At 46.8% G+C, this 24,980-nt stretch overlaps 1 protein-coding gene across 2 annotated transcripts in view; it reads right to left on the bottom strand.

Moving 5' to 3' along the window:
* Positions 1–19,865, bottom strand: part of ELOVL5 (ELOVL fatty acid elongase 5) — a 66,898-nt gene extending 47,033 nt beyond the window's left edge. For both annotated transcript variants that reach the window (XM_052648837.1, XM_052648839.1), the window contains exon 1: positions 19,747–19,865. The gene's annotated coding sequence lies outside the window, so the exon portion shown is untranslated. The remainder of the gene's footprint in view (positions 1–19,746) is intronic.
* Between the last annotated feature and the right edge of the window lie 5,115 nt (positions 19,866–24,980).

The raw sequence follows: 24,980 nt of genomic DNA, 5'->3' as shown, positions 1-24,980 counted from the left end.
CCGGGTTTGATCCCTGAGCCGGGAAGATCCCCAGGAGAAGGGATATGGCAACCCACTCTAGTATTCTTGCCTGGAAAATTCCATGGACAGACCATGGGGTCGCAAAGAGTCGGACACAACTGAGTGATTAACGCTTCGCCTCACTTCATGCCAAAGCAAAGACACGATCCAAGAGCAGAGGGAAAAGGGGGCTGCGACGCCCTGAGAAGGGTGAAGCGGTCACATGGGCTATGATTCTGCCTTCACCTGAAAGCTGACAGCAATGATTTAAAGCATACTGAAACATGTGAACGCTCTGTAAATGTTAAACGAATTGATTCTCGGTGGAATCGGGGCAGACTTCATACAGGTGGCATGGGGCCAGGTTATTAAGGGTTAACAAGTCAAAGACCTAGGAGGCCGAATGTGGATGGCTGTTTCAAGCTGAAGCACAGCATGCAAGGAGGCGTGGAAGGATACAGGGGGTGAGCGGCGGTGCACCTGGGCACCACCACCATCTCTGCGTGCGCTGATGCTTCCCCCTGCGCCTCACACACATCCACCTCTCCCAGCCGCACGACCACCCCAGACCGTGTTCTTCCACCGGCTCTCCCAGATGGCCAGTCTCAGCTATCCACCCTGTTCCTGCCGCGCCCTGCCCCCTATCTCCGCACTGCACCAGAGCCACCAAAACCGGCAGGCCAACTACTGCCTGAAGCCTCTCAACGACTGTGCACCTTGTTCTCTGCAGACAACCCACAACCCCTCATTTGCTTAGGGCCCCTGCATCACTGGCTCACCCCGGCTTCCAGCCCAAGCCTGCCCTCCCCGCCCTGCCCTGCCCACGGCCCGACCACACCCACCTCCCGCCACCTTGTCCTTTCTGCAGGCAAGCCCTGTGCAGGGTAAGTACCCTCTGCCTCCTGCCCCTCGGACCCCTACACTCACCTCTACATAAAAGTCCTCACTCAGAGAAATCTCCCCTGACTCCTCTCCCCCAAAGCCCCAGGCTTGGTGAAGCTCCTCTGTTTGCACTCGAATCACTGCCCAGATGCGATCAGCCCTTAAGGGCAAGGTTCACATGGAGGACAGCTTGGCGCTGGGCCCATAATAAGGTGGGATGGATGAGTGGTGCATGGTCGCTGGGCTCAAGAGCAGACTGGGGACAAGATGGGAAGATTTGAAAGTCCTCTGACCTTCATGTCATTGGGCAAAGACAGCCTGGTTCTGCGTGGCCCCGCTGGCAACACTGAGGTCTCCATCACTGCTCCCAACACCAACCAGGGCAGCTGACTCAGCTTTAAGACCTTCATCAAAGGGCAGCAGCAAAAAAGGCTGGGTCTGCTTTCCAATCCCCTGCTTCTGGGTGTGTGAAAAGCCCCCAAGCCAGCAGAACTGCTTCGTCACCCAGCTCGGAAGGGAAGACATGGCTTCCACCTCACTGGCTCAGAAGTGCGGTCTGTCCACTGGTTCACGCAGCAGGCGGGACAGTGCCCCGGTCTGTATGTGAAAGACGGTCCCTTGCTACAGATGGGCTCTGACTTATGTTCCCAAATTTATCCCGGTTAGAAACAGGACACTCCTGCCCCTCTCAAGGGAGGTTCCTCCCTACCCACTCTTCCCCCTTTACCCCACTGGCAGCCAATTCACTGGTGGTGATTACTATCACCAGATCCAGAACTTCGATGCCTGCCCCCTCCATCCCAGTGCTGGCTCCTGGGGTGTGTCTTCAGTCAACCATCCCACAGATACTCTTGCCGCCACATCTGCCCCTGTGGAGCCTTAATCTGGACACTCTAACTAGCTGAACTGACATGTTCTGCTGAGATTCAGGCTTGTCGGTATGCATTCCCTGAAACTCTCTCTCCTTCAAATGTCAAGGTGCTTGTTACCTGCTACAGGTGGATGAAACTCCAATTATGCCAAGTGAAGGAAAACAGACGTCAAAGGCTACATATTGTATGATCCGCTTTATATGAAATATGCAGACTTTGTTGTTCAGTTGCACAACTGTGTCCAACTCTTTGCAACCCCATGGACTGTAGCATGCCAGGCTTCCCTGTCCTTACAGCAGCTCAAACTCATGTCCACCGAGTCAGTGGTGCCATCCAACCAACTCATCCTCTGTCACCTCCTTCTCCTCCTGCCTTCAATCTTTCCCAGTATCAGGGTCTAAAGATAGAAAGATCAGTGTTGCCCAAAGGCTGGGGGTGGGGAAGGGCAGGGCTGAGAATGGCTGATGGGCACAGGGTCTCCTCTGGGGGGTGAAAATGATTTGGAATTAGACAGAGGTGGCTGGGGTACCACAGTGTGGGTGACCTGCATGCCACTGAATTGTCCACTTTAAAATGGTTAATTTCAGGGGCTTTCCTGGCTGTCCAATAGTTAAGACTGTACGCTTCCACTGCAGGGGGCACAAGGCAGGCTTGATCCCTGATCAGGAACTGGAACTAAGATCCCACATTCCATGCTGTGAGGCCAAAACATTTTTTTTTTTAAAGTTAATATTATATGACTTTTGTGTCAAAAAAAATTCAAATACTTAAAAAAAAAAAAAAGCTACTCTTTCCCTTCCAATCCATAAAAGGAGGCGCAGCATCTCCTACTTGCCTGCCTCCTTCAAGAAATGACTGCTCAACTCTGCTTCCCCCTTTATCTTCAATTTTTTAGTAGCTGATAACTCTGTTCAAGCCTCCCCAACCTAAAATCCTTCTCTTAACTTTATTCTACCCTTGAACGCCACCTAGAACTGTCTCAAGATTTCATAAAAAGCAGCCAACTTCAAACAGCCTTTGCTTTCTTAATTCTGTTTCTGGTGGTAAAACAGTCTACAGATGCTGAAACCTACATGCTAAAAAACACTTCTAAAAGTGACAGGTAAGATATACACAAAACTCCTATAAAAATGAATGGGTGAACTTGCAAGAAACTCTTGAGGTCAAGATGGAGGCAGGCATGAGTCAGTAAAAAGGAAGCGCTCAGATTCCCTGGGAGTTGTATCCTCTGGAGAGACGGGAGCCACACAGGGCTATTTAAAGGTAAATTAAAAGTAAGTGGAAAACCTCTGTTGCATTAGCTTCCAAGTGCTGTAGTAACTACTACCCGTGACTTGTGACTACTATACTGGACAATGCGAAACATACCCCATAGAAACACCTGAGCACGTGGAAGCGAGCAGCTCCCTCTACAGCGGCACCAGACTCAAGACATCACAGAAACCGAGGGTATAAACAGCCTCAAAGAAGTCCCCAGAGTAAAGGACAGGGCAGGCGATGTGTGTGGACAGTTCCCCAAAGCAGAACGCTACATGATCAGACATACAAAAAGGCCAGAAGGACCTTCTGGTAACAGAAGAAAGTGGTAAAGGTTAAATGGTTAAAAAAACAAGGTGGAGATGTGAGGATGCGACGCTTGGCTTCCCTGATAGCTCGGAGGGTAAGCAAAATCATTAGTATTAAAAAAAAAAAAAAAAAGTTAAGAAGTATCAATCAAACAGACATGAACACAAAAGAAATTAGCTGTTTTTACAACTATTCCAAAAGACAGCCAATCTGAAGGCCCAAATACAATAATGTACAGATGGCAAAGAGAATGAGATTTAAAAAATAAATAAAGTGAACATCTAAAAAGGTATTTACACCACACTGAGACCTTCTTAAGTTACTCCTTTCTGCTCTGGATTTTTATTTTAAAAACTGACAGTCCTCCAGTATGGCATCTATGCAAGCAACCAGCATTGTCAGAGGACATAAATTTACTTTGAAATATTACCCTACCTAAGGATGGTACTTACAGACCTTAAATTGACCAAAACCAGTATACCCGATGAAGTTCACATATGAAGGTGACCTTCAGAGATCCAAAGTGATTTCAAAATCAATGTCTAATAGGATGGATGTCAACAGGTAAAACCCATACAAACAGAAGCTCTCCGAGTTTCTCAACTTTTAAAAGTGCAAGTCCTAAGAACAAAAAGTCTGAGAGCTGCTGTATTAAAAACTGCATACAGCATTTCTCCTCCTCTGTAAGGTTTCATCTCTAAACTGGCATTATAAATTTGGCTTCTCAACTTAAATGCAAAATTCCCAAATATACCTCAAAAAGCACCAGCTAGCAATAATGAATAAAACATACAATATATATAAGTTAAAGCACTCTGTGAAGTAAGTTCTTACCAATTTCCCAGTAAATCAGACTGTATATAGCAGGCTGGGCTGATTTTCATATTAGCATGTGGGTGAAAAACTCTGAATGTTTCTTTAGCACAATACTAACTTTCCTTTCAAATGAAGATACTCTTCATGGAAACTCAGTCACCTAAACCTAAAATTTTAAGTAATAAGAAGACCTAAGCATCCTGTGGTGAAGTCACATTAGGTAGTACTACAAACAGAATGGATTAACTCATCAGCCAGCATACAGATGCTAAAGTGCTTAAGTACTTACATATGTATCATATATATATGAGAGAAAGAGAGAGCTCAGAATCAGCATTTTTCTGCCACAACAAAACATCTTTTAAAAAACCACACTTTCCATTTGCCTATCACCTCAGTTGTCCAGTTGTCACCGGGTCTTCAGTTCTCTGATTCATGATGCTAATGGGCTCAAGGAAGCTTCATGCAGGAGGTTTCCCAGCCTACTCAAGGGAGCCTGTCTTCCCTGTCCAGGGTTCACTTTCTTCTTCCTCTAAACGGTGTGTAAGTGGCAGGTACGCCCCTGCCATCACCTGGGGAATGTAATTACCAACAGGAAAGCAGGGTCCCCACTGAATGGAGAAAAGCAGGTCAGCAGAGACAGACAGAATAAATACGATTAAGAGGGAGAAATTTACAGGACGCGCCCTTCTCTTCAAAATAAGAATCTGAGAGTGACATTTCAGAGCTCCAAGCATAACTGCCATCGTTTTTCCTTTGACAGAGAGCAGTGCTAACAAGAGAACGAAATCCATGTGCCACTGAACACTCGGTTGCTATTAAGGTGCATCACGCCCTCCCATCTGTCTGTGAAGAAACCCAGGGCTTTCAGACCAGAGCTCAGGGCATTCACCGCAGGTCACGGCCACAGAAGAGCTATTTGCAGGTTCCTCTATAAAATGTTCTTTCTGTTTGTTTTCTGAGATTGGAATACATCAGAGAAAATGACTGCATGCCAAGCTGACCGTCTCATTAAGGGAAACAATTTGATTTCAAGAGAAAAGAAACAGTATGACTGTTTTGAGGGGACGGTAGCTGAAATGTCAAGAAGGGGCACGTCCTCTCCCACCTCCTGATCAACGCGGCTTACCTCTGCTTTTCTTGCTTACACTTCCCGGATACTGTGGGGGCTCTGTCTTACCAGGGAACCAAGTGACGTGAAAGACAATGAACGAGGTAGCACCCACGAGTCTTATTTAACCAAATCAATGGGCAAAGGGAAGAAAGAGAAAGTTTACTTTTAACTTAGAAAGAATGGGATCTTCATTCTAAGAATAAGGAGGAAATAATCTTATTTCCTTTTCTGGAGAATGAAGTGGAACTCCCTGAAATTAAACTCATTTTCTTCACATGTGGTTTACGGACACTGTGCATGGTAACTCACTTCAGTCATATCTGACTCTCTGCGACCCCGTGAACTGTAGCCCGCCAGGCTCCTCTGTCCATGGGATTCTCCAGGCAAGAATACTGGAGTAGGTTGCCATGCCCTTCTCCAGGGCATCTTCCTGACCCAGGGATCAAACCCGCTGTCTCTTGTGTCTCCTGCACTGGCAGGTGGATTCTTTACCACTAGCGCCACCATTATTGGTCAATTCATCTTATAGGCTTTAAACTTTTTTCAAAGTTGAATTTAGTACAATCTTCACTGAAAACTTGTAAATGCAAATTACATGGTGCAACTGCCACCAAGTAGAAGGTCAGTGATCAGAGAGGGAAGACGGCAGCAATTGACAGGTAAGAAGGCAATGAGTGTGGTGCTACAGGAAGACACCTCTAACGTCAATACACCTGTAACTTCAATCACTACAACCAAGTTCATTATAAAGAACAAAGGAATTCAGAAATCAAGAACTTTCAGGACGTAACCAAATCTAAAACAAGTGTATATACAGTTCAGTGGCAAACTGATACAAAAAGGAAAAGATGTGGAAATGTTCTAACAAGTACCATCCATTTTCCTTTTGCTAGGACAAGCCAAGTTTTGTTTAGGCTCCATGCTCCTCAGCTCAGCAGGTGAGATCTGATAGGGTCAGAACCCAGGGTGTGTGTGTTGGAGGCGGGGATAGTAACCATGTGACCACTAGTGACTGGGTGGGTGACAGACCAACGGGAGCCACAGAGGCTTCTGGGAAGATGACGTGCGACACAAGGTGAACTATGCAAGGGTCATATGATTATGTTATTTCTAGTTTTTTAAAACAATAATTTAGTATTAACATTTTTATTTACTAAAATTTTTTTAAAGGTTCATAGAATTCAAGCGGCAGAAAACAAAATGTAGACAAAAAACACTAGGAAAAACTTCTTAACGTTAAGGAATCTGAGCTATTAAATCCTTCAAAAGAGCTGCTGAGTTTCTTCACCATAAAAAAATTTAAAGAAAGGAAACAGATAAGTCATGACCAATGACACCCAGTCCTGTATCCCCAACCCCACACTCAAGCGCTGTTTCCACATGTTCGTGCCACCTACAAACACATGGTGTGTCTGCACCTCAGTCCCAACAAGCCAAGCCTCCCTGCCTCCTGACTCCGTCCAGGTGATTCTGTTCTTGCCCAATCACCTTCCAGGAACCCAGTCCTGACAGCACGCTCCCCCCTGCACGGATCCCAGGCCAGCCCTATGACTCCAGTCACCCTACCCCCACCCTGTCCTGTCCTATCACCTCTTTGCCAGAACCACCTCCTATGAACTCCTTGGCCTCCAGAACCTCCCCGCATCCAATGCATCTAATACACACAGCTTTCACACTGATCTCTTAAAGCACAACTCATTCACTCAGCACACACTGACCGCTGTGTCAGGCAACCAAGGACCACAAACTTAGTGGCTTGTTGTTGTTACTAGTCGCTCAGTCATGTCCAGTTGTGTGACACCATGGACTGCAGCCCATCAGGCTCCTCCGTCCATGGAATTCTCCAGGCAAGAACACTGCAGCAGGTTGCCATTCCTTTCTCCAGGGGATCTTCATGACCCAAGGATCGAACCTGGGTCTCCTGAACTGCAGGCAGATTCTTTACCGTCTGAGCCACCGACGAAGCCCCAGAAGTTCTTTTAACAACACAAGTGTATCTTATAGGTCAGAAGTCCAAAACGGGTCTCACTGGACTAAAATCCAGGCATGTGCATTGCTGCTTTTTGGAGGCTTTATGGGAGGATCCTTCTCCTGGCCTTTTCCAGCTTCTACAGGCTGCGATCTATCGCTCCATTCACAGTTGCCTCCTCCGTCCTGAAGGCCAGCAACATTGGGCCCAGTCTCCTCATACCCCAGCCTTCTCATTCTTTCCCACCCCCCTCCTTCCACATTTAAGGACCCTTGAAAAGTGAAAGTGAAAGTCATTCAGTCATGTCCTACTCTTTGTGACCCCATGGACTGTATAGTCCATGGAATTCTCTAGGCCAGAATACCAGAGTGGGTAACCTTTCCCTTCTCCACGGGATCTTCCCAACCCAGGGATTGAACCCAGGTCTCCTGCCTTGCACGTGGACTCTTTACCAGCTGAGCCACGAGGGAAGCCCCTTAAGGATCCTTGGGGGTTGGTTACACTGAGCCCACTTGGATAACCTAGGACACTACTTCAGCTGGCTGGCAGCCTTAATTCCATCTGTAGCCTTAATTCTCCACATAGTCACAGTGATGGGAAACTGGGACACATCTTTGAGGGACTTTATTCTGCTGACCACAAGCACCTTATATGAGGCCCTGGGCATGGCCAACATTAAATGCAGACTGTGCCGTCAAGCTCAAGTCAGTCCTTCAATACCAAATGTTAATTGGTTCCCAGTGCTTAAAGAGTTCAGCCTAAACCACTTAATCTTACAGGGAAGCCTTCCTTGATTTCAAAACACTCCTGAGCGATTCACCTTACCCGACCTCCCTGAAGTCCCCTACCACTGATCTCAACCTGCAGAACTGGGAGCACCCAGCTCACCCACTTCTGCTTCACACCCGCTCCAGCGCCGCTCCCAGTGCCTGCACCGTGCTCGCCCCAGCAGACGCACGCCACGTTCCAGCTCACACACCACCTGCCCTCTCCGACGCCCAACAAAGCCCTGTGGCCCCAGCTGGCCATTCGGCAGGGACACAGAGAGTTCAGGCAGAGGGGTGACCCAGCGCCACCGCCAGCTGACTGTGCGGCCCGGCCCCGCCATCTGACCTCTCCGCCTTGCTTTCATCAGCTGTCAGGTGAAGAGCAGCCCAAACTATTTCTAAATCTGCTCCCAGTTCTAGGAAATCCTCGATCCCGAAAGCCACTGTCTAATCAAGGTCAACATCATGTCAGCTGAACTACTGCACTCCCTTCTGATGGAGGGTCCCTGCCTCTGGTCTTGGCGTTGCTTCCCACTTCCCAAAAAGCATCTTTCCAGATTACTCCTCTCAAAACCAGTTAAAGGCTCTTAGGACAAAGCTCAGATCCCTCAGTGCGGCCTCAGGCCCCTGCTTCCTCCTTTGCTTCTCCTTAGAATCAGTTCCTCATGTGCTACCTGCCTCCTGCCTTACAGCCTCTGCCTGAATGCCTGCTTCCTCTCTCCAGCAGGCAGATGTCTGCTCAGTCTCCAGGCACCCTTCCCCGGCCCCCTGGGTCTGATTTAGGGGGTCCCTTCCTGTCTGCCCACAGCACCCCACACTGTGCTCGGTGCTCATCACTATGGCACCAGTATCTGTTCCCTGTCGGTCTCTTCCACAGACTCCAACTTCCACGTGGGCAGCACAGTCACTCTCATCCACCCTAGTACAGGCCGGGGGGCGGTCACCAGGATTCCGGGTACAGCAGCAGGACTCTGAGCTGCCCACAGCCACTCAGAATCAAGACGAGATTTCTCAGTCTGTCTGCGGATTTGTGTGGCTGTATGTTTAAAGTCCTGGCTAAGGGAGACATCGGAGAAGGCAATGGCACCCCACTCCAGTACTCTTGCCTGGAAAATCCCATGGATGGAGGAGCCTGCAGGCTGCAGTCCATGGGGTCGTGAAGAGTCGGCCACGACTGAGCGACTTCACTTTCATCTTTCACTTTCATGCACTGGAGAAGGAAATGGCAACCCACTCCAGTGTTCTTGCCTGGAGAATCCCAGGGACAGGGGAGCCTGGTGGGCTGCCGTCTATGGGGTCACACAGAGTCGGACACGACTGAAGCGACTTAGCAGCAGGAAGGGAGACATAAGCGACACTGTCGGGGGTTGGTTTCTGGGAACATCCCTTAAGAGAAAACACAACTGAACCCTGGGCCCCTTCTACTCTGTCTCCTTCTCCATCCTGCTGCCTCTGAGCCCGACACACAGTGAGCTAGGAGCCTGCAGCTGGTCACCCCGTACCCTTTCCCCAGCCCTCTGTGCAAAATACAAGTAACACCTTGTTTTGAGATGCCATTAGTGGGGCCGTGATTATTTTGGGATCTCTGTCACTTGCACTCAAACCTAATGGCAACACACAGCCCTACCCACAGCACCAATAGCGATCTATTGCATGAAGTTCACACCTCACCTCTCCCACTGGGTTACGATCTGTCAGTAGGTGTACTGTCATACATCTCTGCAGGATCCTCGCACTGGAGCAGAGGGCAGCAGAGAACACAATGGGGAGGAAGTGCGTATGGTCAGTGAATGAATCAATGACCACGTGGCAACTGAAGCAGACAGGCTCCGTCCAACCTACACCGGCTGCCTTAACCTCAGCTCAGCATTGGTACTGCTGCTGCTAAGTCACTTCAGTCGTGCCGGACTCTTTGCGACCCCGCAAATGGCAGCCCATCAGGTTCTTCTGTCCATGGGATTCTCCAGGCAAGAATACTGGAGTGGATTGCCATTTCCTTCTCCATGGCTCAGTGTTGAGGCCAACCAAAATTAGTTTAAAAAGAGAGTGTCAGTTTCAACCATTATTTGACCAGGGAATAGCCGAGTGCTTAGACACCAGTGTGGGTTCTCTTCCTTCCTTGGAAACAGTGCCACAATAAATCCCTGGCTTATTCCACCTAAAAGCTCTACAAGGTAACATGCAAATAAGCAAGGCCCTTTAACACAGCACACTGAAACAGCATCCTCTGCTCCTGGCAGATGGCGGGGGGACGTTTCGCAATTTGCTCTACTCCCTCAGCCTGGGTGGGAGTACAGCAACCCTAAGCAGGGAATCCAGCCCCCTACGGCTGCTATCTCCCAGAGCTGGCTTCCCCGCGGGGGCTCCTCATCTGTGCAGTGTTACAAACTCTCAAGCTTCTCAGGCTACTGAGGCATACTCACCTTCACAAAGCCATACGCACAGATTACAGAGCTGATTATACCCAAAAGGTACACAGAGAGAGAAACATTCATGCAAATAACTGCCAGATACCTACCACATGCCAGACAGCACACAGGTACCAAGGATACACAGGGAACACGCCAGACCTGGAGCAGAGAAGGGAGGAAAGCACTAGTTGTCCTCCCCTGATGAGGAGGCTGACACACACAGAGGTCAGCTGGCTATAACCAAGGTTACAAGAGCCGGAAGGGGTAGGAATAGCTAATTGAGTAAATAGCATCAGATTCCAGGGTGTGTGAGTCTGACTTACAAGGAACAGGGCCTTTTCTGTTTAGCTGGCTTTGCTTTCGTGTGTTTTTGTCAGTGGGGAGCAATCAGGGAAGCATCCGGACACAGACGGTGCAGAGCAGAGATGGAGCTGACAGGGCACGGGTGGGGAGATGTGGGGTGTTCAGAGTGAGAGGTGCAGGCAGGAAGTGAAGTGGGATCAAGGATGGCTCTAAGTGAAAGTAAGCGAAGCTTTCAGTATGGAGTGCACGGATCCCACTGACATGTCAGAAGATCTCAGTGACAGCCAGGTTGGGACCTGAACACAGAAAGGCAGGAAGGAGCCGGGGAAAACCAGGTACCCTGCAAGGGCTGGCATGCTGTGCAGGCAGGGTGACAGCAGACACAGCAGAGCCTGAATAGACAACACTTGGCGAGTGACGGATGGAGGAAAGGAGGAAGGATGTGGTTGATGGGAGAAGGACCCTGGCACTGATGGCCTGGGCAAACTGGTGATGGGGATCTCCGGGTCACGCTGGCAGACAGGAGACAGGTTTGGAGGGAGACCAAGTGAATCAGCTGATGAGAAGTTGGAGCTTCTGATGAATCTGGAGCTCAGAAGACAGAAGTGGATTAGAAATAAATGTCTGAGATGGACAGCAGGTGGGCAGGTGGATACGTGAATCTGTGGGCAAGGCAATCACCCACTGAGATTGGGTTTCCAACAGTACTTTGCAACGATTCACCTACATTTTGAATTTTGGAAGTCTTTTATAACATGCCAGTTCCATTTGCAAAACGATGTTAAACTCAAGCATGGAGCTTTGTACCAGGGCCCGATATAGGGAACCCACCATCACTCTGCATTTGGAGCCACCTTCCTCTGGGGTCACTGAGCCTCTTCCAAACCTACCATGTCTTGCAAAGCAAACAGAAAGGAGCTGCCATAACAAGCACAGTATATAAAGCATTCTCCAGGACATGAAGTCCCGAAACACTGTATTTAAGGGGCTATTTGGAGAAGCTCTGACCTGTTTCACAAGGCAACCACCTTCTTGGATGAAGCAGACTTGCAGACAATCAACAGCTGCACTGATGAGGACAGGTGATCCTCTGCAAGTCTCTAACTGGTCCCTTAAAGACCCGACTTCAGGAGACTGAGCTCTACTTCAACCCCATTTCTAATATACAAATCAGACTGCAATTGCACGTGGCCAGGAGACAAACATTTAAGAGGCTTTTAAGCAACATCAGCTGCTGTGAGCAGCTGCTTGTAATTCTAAATCTGACTGCAGCCTCTTATCTGATGTGATTACTTGAATATTCAAAATAAATTACCATGTTCTCCAAGATAATTCATACAAAATATACAAAGGCAGTGTTATAGCCTCAGCTGAAATGAAGAGAGAATGGAGGGACATAATTAACAAAGATAAGTTATGCACCCTCTCGAGAGAAAAGGTCTTAGATTTTAATTCAAACAGTGTAACATAAATAAAGATATGACAGGAAAACACATTTCTTTTTTATAAAAAAAATTTCAATCTAAACTCCCACATTTTATAATTGTTCGGGTGCAGGGTGCGAGGAGGGTGATAAGAGGAACAGGCAGAGTTAAAATGTACTTTAAAAAGCCTACTACAATGTGGTATATTCAAAAGCAAACACAACCCAGTAATTATCTATCATCTCCCCTACAGCCAACGGTTATTTCACCACCTGGTTAAATTCCATGCTAATATATAAACCACTCTGAATTTTGTGATCCTCATATTTTAGGAATTATGGTACTTAGAGCCACACCCAGAAAGAAAACTAAGAAGTCCTAAAAGAGAAAGAATCCCAAGAGAACTAAAGGGGTGGGGAAGGTGTTAGTCTCAATAACCTGAACAAGCAGCCTTTAATCAGGCCTGTGTCAGAAGGACCTAGATGTTCTCAAAACACACACGATGTACATCTCTACCCAAGGGAAAGCAAAACAATCTGGAGGCTCCCTAGAGGATGAGGGTGCTCTTCCCTCCCAGCCCACACCCTTCAGGTTTTACACACCTTATAGATCAAACCCAGGTGGGCCCGGGGCCAGACAAGGAAACTGATGCTGGATGCCTTTGACCAGGCTGGATCTGAACCCTGCCTCTGCCACCTGCTAGCTGGGAAGCCTTGAACAAGTCACCTAACCTTTCTGGGCCTTAATTTCCTCATCTGCAAAACTGGGGGTACTGACCTCATTGGGGGGCCTTGGAGGTGAAGCACCTTAGAAAAGTACCTAACATGTAGTATATTTAGCACCCCACAGATCAGCCTCATCCTCTTCATAAGCCCCAAAGTATTATACTGCCCAACTGTAGCATCATTCATTCTTCTCAAGAACATCACTCAGCTGACTCAATCCTCAATCTTCTATTATAGACAATGCTTCAGTGAACGTCCTAGTCAATAGAGAGATTTTTTTTTTTTTAATGATGCTCATCAAATTCAGTCAGTCCCCTACTTAACTTTTAGGTATAATACTAATAGTCTCAACAGCCCCTCCGCCCCAAAGTAGGCACGGAAGTCTCAAAGAGGTGGAGTGATTGGCCCACCAATGCCTGTCCGGCTCTCAGGGCAGAGCTGGACCCCTGGTTCCCTGCAGCTGCTAACCTGAAAGGCCTCTTCTCAGTCCCCTTCCTACTGGTTTGCTAACTTTTAAAAGTGTGTAGTAGATGCTTTTCAGAGAAGGCAATGGCAACCCACTCCAGTACTCTTGCCTGGAAGATCCCATGGATGGAGGAGCCTGGTAGGCTGCAGTCCGTGGGGTCGCTAAGAGTCAGACATGACTGGGCGACTTCACTTTCACTTTTCACTTTATGCATTGAAGAAGGAAATGGCAACCCACTCCAGTGTTCTTGCCTGCAGAATCCCAGGGACGGGGGAGCCTCATGGGCTGCTATCTATGGGCTGCTATCTTGTCCACAGAGTTGGACAAGACTGAAGCAACTTAGCAGCAGCAGCAGTAGATACTTTTAATAAATGCACTTTAGATCCATAGTAAACATTTCAAAGTTTTGTAAGAGGAAAACTCAAATTTTCACAGAGGTACATATCAGCTCAAAAACAGGGTAGATACAAGTGTCAACAGCGCCTATAAATATTAAGGTAATGTACTTTTTCTGCCAAAGCCTGAAGCAGAGGTACCCTAAACGCTACCCCCAAGGGCCATCAGCACATGGCGAAACTTCCCAGTGAAGCAAATGAATAATTATTGAATTTGGTGTCATGAGAACTATTCTTTGGGGAAGGAGAAATTGACAACAATTACTTTATAGGAGCATGTGCCGTGCCAAGACAAAAGGAACAGGTACTCCAGGGTTCTGGATAACTCAGATAAAGACCAGAGTGGCCAACTCTGCAGTGTGGCTCTAATTAGGTCTGTTTAGTATGCACGTATCAGAGGTTAGCTCTGACAGGGTGCAAGTGTTGACAACGGGGGAAGAACTGTAACATAGAGATGGAACCTGTAACCAGCATGTGCTCACAAGAGAGTGTGAACTTAGTATCAGGATTGTCATTTGAAGCTGCAGTTGTTTCAAGAAAACAGTTTTCTAATCAGAGAAAGCATGAGAGTCCCAGCACTAGAAATCTTAAGTGAAAAACTATTCTCTAAACCCCAGTCAGCAAGAAGACATCAAACAAAAGGTACTGAAGTCTAACAAGATACAAGGAACACTGAAGTTATCACACATCACTGTGCTCAAATGGGACAAGAAGGGGAGCGGGCAGGGAGGACAGGGTTCAATCTTCCTAAAACCTCAGCAAGTATGACTGTTTTCAATCCAGGGGCCACACAATTTTAAAAGCAAATGTATTCGAGTCAAATAAAAGTATCCTCATGGAGGAAACATGCCAGAAGGAACCAAGCGGCTTGGTAATGGTAACATTTATGGGTTGAAATCAGGGTGGGGTGGGAAGGCGCTTCTATGACACAAACCCCAGCATGAGGAGGGTCTACCTTTCTGAACAACTAACTCTGCTAGGCCGGAGTAACTCCAGCGGTTACGTTTAACTTCTTAAAGAGAAAACTATAATTGCCATCCCTGATTTCTGACATCTACCTTTCAAAGACCTAAAGGATTTCAACTTTGATTCTCTATCCCTGATCAAACAGAAGCAAAGGATTTGCTCTCTGCAAAAGCGAAAATAAAAAATTTTCATTCTGAAAGGATCCTGAAATTCACCTTGGTATAACTGTTTGAAATAAAGGACCAAGGCCCAGAGTTGATTTAAGGTTGAAGGCAGGTTTAGGATAACAAACCAGGGCAGCCGGGTTCCATACAAGGACAGGGCACCCTACCCAAACCACTGTACCTTCCAAACCTCTCAGATTACTTCTGCTTCAATAAACAAAGGAATATGTGTATGCTTTACTATAATCCTGTATTACGAGGCAATGTTCATTTTATGTGAGTTTAGGTAATTCAGTGGATGAGAGGACCTAGAGGCCTTGGTTCTTACTCTGCCAGCAGCTGACTCCACGAGCTCACCAGTACTGAGACTTTCCTTTTCTCATCCACAAGCACCCTGATTTCAGTAATATTAAAATGAGAAAGAGGGCTTGTGTGATTTTACCATGCCACTGATTACAAGCTGCATCACTACCCAGGTATGTTAAAAGGTGAAAAACTGCCTGAAAATGGATGAGATGTGGTGGAAACACGTCTTTCAAATGTGGCAGACAAACACTGGCTGCAAAGAGGAATGGGGACCAGAGGGGGAGAAAGGCCCTGTCTGGATGGATCATGGGCCCTTGAGATGTTTCCACTGGAGTACAAAGCCTCCTCTCCCTCCCTCTATGACACTGCAGTTCTTCTAACCCCCACACCTGAGAGCACCCTTCCTCTTGCTGGCCCTCAATCCGGCTGGTATTCAAGTTGCATAGATCTTCTCCTAGAGACATTCTCAAACGATTAGCTTGCTCCAGTGTGTGCTCATGGCCGTGGCTCCAGGTGAGGCCTCACTGCTGCCTGGCCTGCTCCAACAGCCTCCCAGTCTACCCACATATGCCCCATGTCCATCCTCACCAATCCATCCCATGCACTCTGACAACACTCATGTCCTTGGAGCACAACATTCATGATACACTCCTTCCAGTCCAAAAGTCTCAGTGGTCTTGTGACAACATCTCAGGAAAGACACTAGCCTAGGAAGTCAAGACCACCCAGGCTAGAATGCTTTGTGACCTTGGGCAAGCATCTAAACTTCTGAGCCTCCATCTCCTCACTTGTAAAGTGGGAATGCTTAGAGTACCAACTAATAGTACTTGAGAAAAATCCATGTAAGGGCTCAGTGCAGAGTCTGACACGTAGTAATAGTTTAATAAAAGTTAACCGTTATGATCAACAACTTGTCATACTAACCTTTCTTCCCACTTCTGCCTGTCAGCTTCATGCATCTGGGCTACTTGCTTTAATGTCCAATGATGCACTTGTCTGCTCTTTAAACTTTCTCTCCTAGAATGCCCGTCCTCTGTGCACCTGTAAGATTCCTCTATGATGGGTAAGGTGAAATTCAAATGTGGATTCTGTTCTGTTTCATTTCATTTAATTCAATCCTCTCTTTGATGGGGCCTGACATCCTTGGTGGCCCTTATAGCCGATACTGGCACACCCCTATATCCACAGAGACTTTCCCTGAAGGTGTAGTTTAGCAGCCAGGTAGGTGAGGTGAAACTTAAATGCACTTCCTCAGTTTGGGATAGGTCCCAGGATATCAGATTTCCACTCTTCTAGTTATTACTTCAAGTAACCAAGGCCTAAATCAAGGCCAAGGACACTCTCTGGAAGGTGGTGGCAGTTTCCATATGTGAATATGGCAATAGGCGGTCTAGACTGTAACTGGCAGTCATCTTGCAAGATCAGCCTATGGACCTAACAAACATCTGAGAAGACTTCAGAGAAACAGAACATAAGTTCTGCCTTTGGGACTTTTCAGGTCAGGTGGTCATTTAAGTCCATCTGGCACTGGGTTCTCTGTCTCTTGCACAAAAAGCATCCTAACCAACTGGGCAGTGCGAGGCGCTGATGACCTGGCAAGCTCTGCCATAAAGCTTTCCCAGATACAGTGAGACAAGCACCCCCCCCTCAGAAATCTGCTTCTGATCCCCTTCTAGTATAAGGTGCAGATTAAGTTCAGGTGTAAAAGGATTAAAGTATAAGCTACTTCAGAAACTGTGTTGTTCAGCTTTGTATACAACCCTAAGACACACACACAGTGCACACTCAGTAACTGACAAGCCAATAAACTAATAGAAAGAGTGAATCAAATGTGGGCTAAAAGGAAGGAACAGACTTTACAGATGTGAAAGATGGCAGACTGTTCATAGTGGATGGCTTGAAGATGGACCTTTAATCATGAGGTTAGATTTTTAAGTTACAGAGTAACAGAGTTACATAAAGGGCAGAGCCCACTGAACAAATCCGAGCAGCACAAGGCCAGAGGACGGGGCAGGTAAGTTGCAGGAGGCAGATCTACATGATTTGGACAAGTCACCTGGCATCTCTAGGCCTCAGTTCTCAATTCTTTATAAAAGAGGTAGGGGATATCACTTCCCACAGGGAGGCTGTAAGAATCATCTATGGAAAGCAACTATTAATAGGAAGGTGCCCACATCAGTAATACCTCAAACTGAATGTATGCAAAGAAAAACCCACTGGGTAACTAATGGAAACAGTAACTGTTCCCATCAGTAACAAACGAGTTGGTAGGCATAAAGGAGGGCTTAAAAATAATTAGAAATTTTCTTAGAGGAGAGGGACAGAATGTGGCTGAGTAAGGGGCTGAGTAAAAAGTAAAACCATCATTCATACTCTCTACTATCTACTTAGGCATCAAAGTCACCCTAAAAGATGGAAAACAGCTTTGCCGTGATTTCTGTAATTCAAGTTGGAAATAAGACACCCAAGGACTGATACTCACTTCTACAAACAGGAGGACAATCAACAGTTATGCTGAGAGAAAATGAGGAGGTAGTGGCAAAGAGATCCTTGCAAACACCCCCAAATTAAGAATTCTGACACCCCTCCCCCCAAAGAAAAAGCTCAGTTGATCCCAGGGAAAGAGATAACTCACCTCATTTTCAAAAGCAGCTTTGCTAGAATACTGGAATTAGTGTCTGTGAAAATCTAATTTTAAATATTTTCCCAGTTATTTGAGATTCTCCAGCTTTATTCCTGGCCACATCCCCTAAACCTCACTTCCCTCCCCCAAGAAGAAAAATAAGTGAAGAAGAAACATTTATCAAAGCACTATTTGGCAAGCCCCCATGCTGGGCACTTTCAACTGTATCATCTCATGGAATCCCTAACAATTCTGCAACATGAAACCCTGAACAGAAATGATTTCGAAATTGAGTCAAGAAGCTGAGGACAGAGTCTGAAGTAATGAGGTTCTCTTCTTGAAAAAAAAAATCGGACTATCAAATTGTAATACACTTTCACTTTCAGCTAAGTTCTGTTCTATATTCTGTAAAACTAGTCATCAGTTACCATCAATAACATTCCTCCTTTTGTCTTCAGTTAGAAACAAAAAAGAAAATGCGAAAAAGAGAATCTGTCCAGAAAAACTTCCTGTCGATGAGAAGTTACAATCTAGGGTAAGAATGCAAGAGGGACACGAATGACATTTCTCTTTCAAGTACTGAACTTTCCCTGGAGAATCCCGGGCAGCATCCAAGCGGACTGAAACAGTGATGCGCTTGTCCCCTCACCGCGGATGGAAAGTTAAACTGTTCATCCACAGCCACCGAATGCCAAACCGGTTGTGTCCGTATCTCTAGATTCGGCCCCAAGTGCTGTTGTCTGAGCAACAGCAAAACAAGTGCAACCAACAGGTTATCTACTGAGTGGTTAGGGAAACAAGTTACAAAACGTAACAAGCAACGCGAGCTCTTCCGTGCCACCCAGTAAAGAAAGCACTTCCTGCCACCGGTCCCGCTATTAAAGAATTAAGGCTCCCCACCACTCTCCCGTCGAAACACCAGGTTCCGCAGCCCAGTGCGTAGGTCACGCACTGGATTCTTCCATTCGGGACTCCCCACCCCCACCCCAAAGTGGGCCAAGTGCATTATCCAAATTTGCAATCAAGAAGCCAAGAGCTGAGCTCAACTACAGTCGTGAGCAGGGGAAACCATCACCCTAAAAGTGCAAAGGCATGGAACGCTTGGTGGCAAGACACAATTCTGAAGAACAAGTCTTGCTCCAGGCACGACTCCCTCCACCCCAAGGCGGGCTTGCGAACGCTGGGGTAGGGTGGGGGGCGAGTCTTATCTGCGTTTAAACTGTAAAAGAGGACTTTTCCTTGCTACTCGCAGCAGACACGACCCGGCCGCGAGCCGCTCCAGCCCGCGACCCCACCGCCCTCGCGCCCCGATTCTCTCAAGAGTAGCCCAGGTTGTTCCCGAGTCCCCGCCCCCGCGCTTCCCCACCGGCCTCATCCTCTCCGAGGACCGCTGGCTACAGTTATCTGGTTTTAATAAAACCCAAAGTGTTCCGAGGCTAGCGGGCTCGCCTCCCGATCGGGGGCAGAGACGGGAGGGCAAGAGAGAAAACGAAAGGCCCGAGGGGACCGACCCACGCCGCGACCGCCCGGCGGTTCTCCCGGCTCACGGGGGTTTTGTTCTCCGAGGAAGCGCGATCGGTCTCGGGGCTCTTCCCTGGATCTCCGGCCGCGCGTTCATCTAACCCGGGCGGGTGAACCCGAGCGCAGAGCCCACCCGTCCTGCCTCGCGTAGGGGAGCCGGGTGCGTTCCCGCCGCGCCAGTCAGTGGGCACACTGCCTGCCGGCGGCTTCCACCGCTAAACAGGTGAGACAGCATCTCGCAGAAACGGCCGGGGCGCCTGCCGTCGCGCCCTGAGACCCGGGTCCGGCGGGCTCCTTCGCCACGCGGGCGCAGCGCGGGCCGGGCCGGCAGTCGCTCGTGCGCACCGGGTTCAGAACCCAAGAGCCGGGTGGCATCCCTCGGTGCCGGCCGCGCGCCGGCGCGGGTGTCATGGCCGAGCGGCGGCCAGCCGAAGTTTTCCGGAGCCGCCCGCTTACCTCTTAGGCCGAGCGCAGCGGCGGCTCGGAGAAGCGGCTAGGCGGCGGTGGCGGCGGAGCCCGGGGACCAGCCGAGCCGGGAGGAGGCTGGAGGGAGGTACCGGCCAGCAGGAGCAGCCGCGATGGGAAGAGGAAGGCGCCGGGTATCTACAATCAGAACGTGGGCTGACCGTGACGTCACAATGGCGCGGCCAGCCAATCGCCGCCCGGAGGCCGAATCTAGCGCTATGATGTCATGCGGCCTGGGAGCCAATCGTGAAACAATAGAACTTTCGTGATTGTAAATTCCAGAATCCGATGCAAGGGAGAGCAGTGGTCCGGGTTGGTCCCCTCTGGTTCACGTGTCTCTGGACAATTTTATCCGCTTTCTTCCTAATAAGCCTGCGTGGAACGCAGAGCCTGCGCAATAGCACCGGTGAAGTTCCCGATGCCCTGAACTCTGTTTTTCTCAGTGCCAGGCCTGGCAGGGTTGTGTGGCTGTGTTTGGACGGCAGACGCCCACTGTGGTGCTGCCTCCTCACGGGTTCAGGAAGGGAGCCAGTTCTTGGTTTTAGATGAAAAGGTTAAATGTCTAGGGAGAGTACTAGAGCTAACGAAATAGGACAGCAACAAAAAAACCGCTGGAAACTGATGCTATAGCTTAACTCCTTGTTGGTAGATTTACCGTGATTTTTCTTAGGGATCCTGATTCTGCCTTAGTGATCACTGCCAGCTCCATTTCTCAAGACTTTTTGTAGGAAATAAGGTGAGGGAGTAAGTGACATCTTTTCAACTAGACAAATACAAGCACATAAGACAAAGTGCTTTGTGTTCGGGGCATGAGTAGACCCTTAATGTTTTTCATTGATATTTGGATAATTTAAGGCCTTCATCATCCTAGTATCCTATGCTTTCTTCATGTCAGGTCTCAGAAATTAAACCTTTCTCCCCGTGCACTCTAATTGTATTTCTGTTACCCAAAGCCCATGGATCCGACGTAGCCACCTATTTAATGCAGGTAAATTTATTTTACATACTTACAATGTGATGTTTATCACTTTCCAGGTGTGTTCCAGGCACTGGGCCATTGCCCATTGCCCATTTCCTTAAGAATTAAGATATTGAAACTATACACAAATTAGATAATGTAAACATACACAAAATAACTAAGATTTTTAAATATCTGATTGCCATTGTACTCCACAAACACTGACTGCAGTTTGCAATGTTATGCTTGGTGTAAAAAACTTCAAGAATTCCCTCCCCATGTAAAATGATACAGTCGGGAAACAGCTACTGTGCAGAACGGTAAGCTGCTTTGACAGAAGCCAAGATACATAAATTGATGAATACCTTTCTGTCAAGGGGTATGTGAAAAAGCATCTGTCAGAGGCATAGAAGAGTTGAGCAAAGATGTCTCCCTTACTTTTCACTCTTCTGCTGGAAGTTCAAGGCCAGAGCTGGTTCAACTCTCTGTCACCCTATCTGAATCTATCTTTCCAGGTTTTAAAATTTTCAAATGTAACTTGATATTCCAAAAATCTCAAGTTTTATACCACACAGAATTGTTTTTATTGTGTTTACCTATCAATAAAATGTTTTAAACCCGTACTATCAAAATGTCTGTTGTTGGTTCAGTCATGTCCAACTCTTTGAGACCCCATGAACTATAGCCTGCCCAGCTCCTCTGTCCATGGAATTCTCCAGGCAAGAATACTGGAGTGGGTTGCCATTTCCTTCTCCAGGGGATCTTCCTGACCTAGGAATCGAACCCAGGTCTCCTGCATTGCAGGCAGATACTTTACTATCTGAGCCACCAAATTTGTATTTATTTTTAATCATGGACTTATATGGGCTTCCCAGGTGGTGCTAGTGGTAAAAAAATCCATCTGCCAATGCAGGAGACATAAGAGGCCTGAGTTCAATCTTTGGTTTGGAAAGATTCCCTTGGAGGAGGGCATGGCACCCCACTCCAGTATTCTTGCCTGGAGAATCCCGTGGACGGAGGAGCCTGACGTGCTTACAGTCCATAGCGTCGCACCAAGTCAGACACGACTGAAGAGACTTAGCACGCATGCATACGGACTTATATAACCGTTGTCATACATTAAATGTTAATTTTTTTCTCATTTTAAGGCAAAAGTAAATATATAGTTTATTATTTTATTCCTATCTCCCAAAGGGTGTCTTTTCACACGCTCTTGACAGACACGCCTTAGCTATTGTCTGTGTATCCGGGCTTCCATCAGAGCATTTTTCACTGTGCATTGTAGCTTCCTGATTGCCACGCCTTGTTCAGTCTGTGGGGTGCTTGTACCTCCACTTTGAAGACCCCTACTTTAGACTGCAAAGTCTATTGGAAGGGAATTTACTATGCATTGAATTTTGATCATTATTTATTCTCAGATATTACTACAGTCCTGATATATAATAAGAGCTTAGTAAATATGTTTTTAATAAGTATGTGAGCTCTTATCCCTGCCTCACCATCATCACACTGGTACTTCTATTTCCTGATCCTGCACTCCAAAACTCTGTCAGATAGATCCCAAGACTGTTAACTCCTCTCAAACTTAAGCTAGTAAGGTCATGTTCTCATTCTCTCCCTATCCAGAGACTTAGGGCTCCCAATACATATATAATTCAGGGAGGAACTTCTGCCCTCACCTAACTCATCTTATGCCGTGCAGTGTAAACTGGCTACCATGACCTCAGTATGAGTTACTCCATCTGCACCACCACATTCATGGATAAAGTTGCAAGAAATGGCTCTCCAACTTAACTGTGGCTTTATACATATATATTTAATCAAAAGAATGGCTAGGACTCCATGCCAGGGTTCAAGAAAAGTATGTTAGTGAGTGTCAGACTCAACTTTCCGACCAAGGTGGGTCCTACACCCTGTGGTGAAGTCATTCCAAACCTGACAACCAACTTGTCAAAAATGAACCTAAGTAGGTGCCATACAAAGCCCTGTATCTCTTGCTTGGTTCCATAAAGCATCCATGGAGTCCCCCAGAAAGGGATCGTTGAATTACCTTCATGTAATAGTTGACTGTTTTATTCCTTCTCCTCTTCCTCCTCCTGCTTTTCTCTATTTTTTAAATTCTGGCAACATTTTTCCTTCAGTGATCCCAGACCTCCTCCAACCATACACTTCCATTTGTATCAGAAGGTTGCTTCAGTATTGAGAAATATTGGACATTTTTTTTCTATTGTTACAACATCTGAAGTTGAATTAAGAAATATGATTGAAAGTTTCACCAGCATACCATTCTAAGGAGTGTTGTTTGATTTAAAGATGAAATACTATATATGCTGAGAAGGTATTTGTACAACTCAGTGAAACCTGTCCTTTGTAATAAAATGTAAGCCCCTGTTTGCCTCTGGACATTTGAATTCTGATTAAAATATAGGCCAGGTATAAGCTAGTTAACTGGTAGCTCAGATGGTAAAGAATCTGCCTGTAATGTAGGAGACCTGGCTTCAATTCCTGGGTTGGGAAGATCCCCTTAAGGAGGACATGGCAAACCACTCTGGTATTCTTGCCTGGAGAATTTCATAAACAGAGGAACCTGGCCAGGTACAGTCCATGGCATCCCAAAGAGTCAGACATGACTGAGTGACTTATACTTTCACTTTCATAAACTAGTTTATAGCTAAGGTTGACGCTATTCAATCTCTGCCTTATGTTTTTCTTCCCTGTGATCCTACTTTTTTCTTCTTTTCTAATTTGTGTTTTCTGTTATCTTGTTGCTGGGGTTCCCATTGGCCTGCTTTGTCTTTGCAGGAGAGAGAGATTAAAAGGAAGTTTCCTTTCCTTCTCAGACCTTGGAATTAGTTCGTACTTCCATTGTTACTTTGCTGCCACTCCTCTTTATTGCTGGTCAACATGTACCCAGATTTATCTCTATTCCTGTCATCTTGATGGATGTGAGCTACTGGAAGGCACTGCCCATGCCTGGCTACCATGTTGCTACCCAACAACTAGCAGTCTGGCAAATAGCAGATGCTCATAAATATCTGCTGAATGTAAACAATTTGAACTATTTCTGGATTCTCTGGTCTTGTCTTCTCCACTTCATTTTAGAGTATTTAGTATGCTATCTAGGAGCAACTGGATAATGAAAGAAAGGATCTGTGTCCTCATCTCTATCTTTACTTCCCAGGTGATGTTATCACTCCCCCTTTAATGGCTTTAGATTCCATCTATAATCTACTAACTCTCAAATGTATTTTCTCCAGCCTGGACCTTTCCCCTGAATTCCAGACTTATATTCTTAACTGCCCATTAGTGACTCCTTCTCTTGGTGTCTGTCTAAAAGTTATCTCAAACTGAGAACAATAAAAAAAAAAATGAGCTCTTGATTTTTCCCCAGACTTGCTCCCCCTGGGGTGTTTTCAAAACAAACACCTTAGAGTTATGTTTAACTCCTCTCTCTCTTTCACATCTTATCTCCATGCATCAGCAAAATTCTGCCCAGAATAATCTAACCCAGAAATCTCCGAGGCTTGCACCCTGGCTTCACTCTGATCTCTTTAAATGTCCTCTTTTTAGAGAGTTCTCCTTGATCACTCTCTAAATTTGTAAAATCTCCCTCTTTGCCTCCCCCATTCTGGAAGCTTTTACTCTGCTTTTTTTTTCTCTCCCTAGCACTTATTGTTAGACGTAGCATAATTCACTTTTAATATTTATTTATCCTCATCCCCCCATTAACTTACTGAGAGCACAGACTGTTCTCTTCACCACTGCTTGAAACCTCAGCACTTGGAACACTGCTTGGCACCTGGTAGGACCTCAGGCAATACTTACACTTATTCAGTGGATAAATTGAGGAACAAATGAATAGAAAACTGAAACGCAGATCAGTAAGATATGTTTGTACTAGGTACCACTTGGCCAAAAATGAAGTCTAAGAGAAAAAAAACACCAAGTACAATAATTTTAAAAATTACTATTGATGGGTATTATTTTTCTGTTCTCCATTATGATGTTTTTTTCCTGCCACCTTTCTGAAATGTTAAAATCTGAAAAGTTAGGGATTTCCCTGATGGTCCAGTGGTTAAGAATCTGCTTGCCAATGCAGGGGACATGGGTTCAATCCCTGGTCCTGGAAGATCCCACATGCCGTGGAGCAACTAAGCCTGGGCGTGCACCCCAACTATTGAGCTTGTGCTCCAGAGCCCGCGCGCCGCAGCTGCTGAGGCCCACATGTCAACAGAGAGTGCTCCACAATAAGAGAAGCCCCCGTAAT

Source organism: Budorcas taxicolor, chromosome 11 (assembly GCF_023091745.1).
Source record: "Budorcas taxicolor isolate Tak-1 chromosome 11, Takin1.1, whole genome shotgun sequence".
NCBI lineage: Eukaryota > Metazoa > Chordata > Mammalia > Artiodactyla > Bovidae > Budorcas > Budorcas taxicolor.
This window is presented reverse-complemented; position numbering and strand designations above follow the sequence as displayed.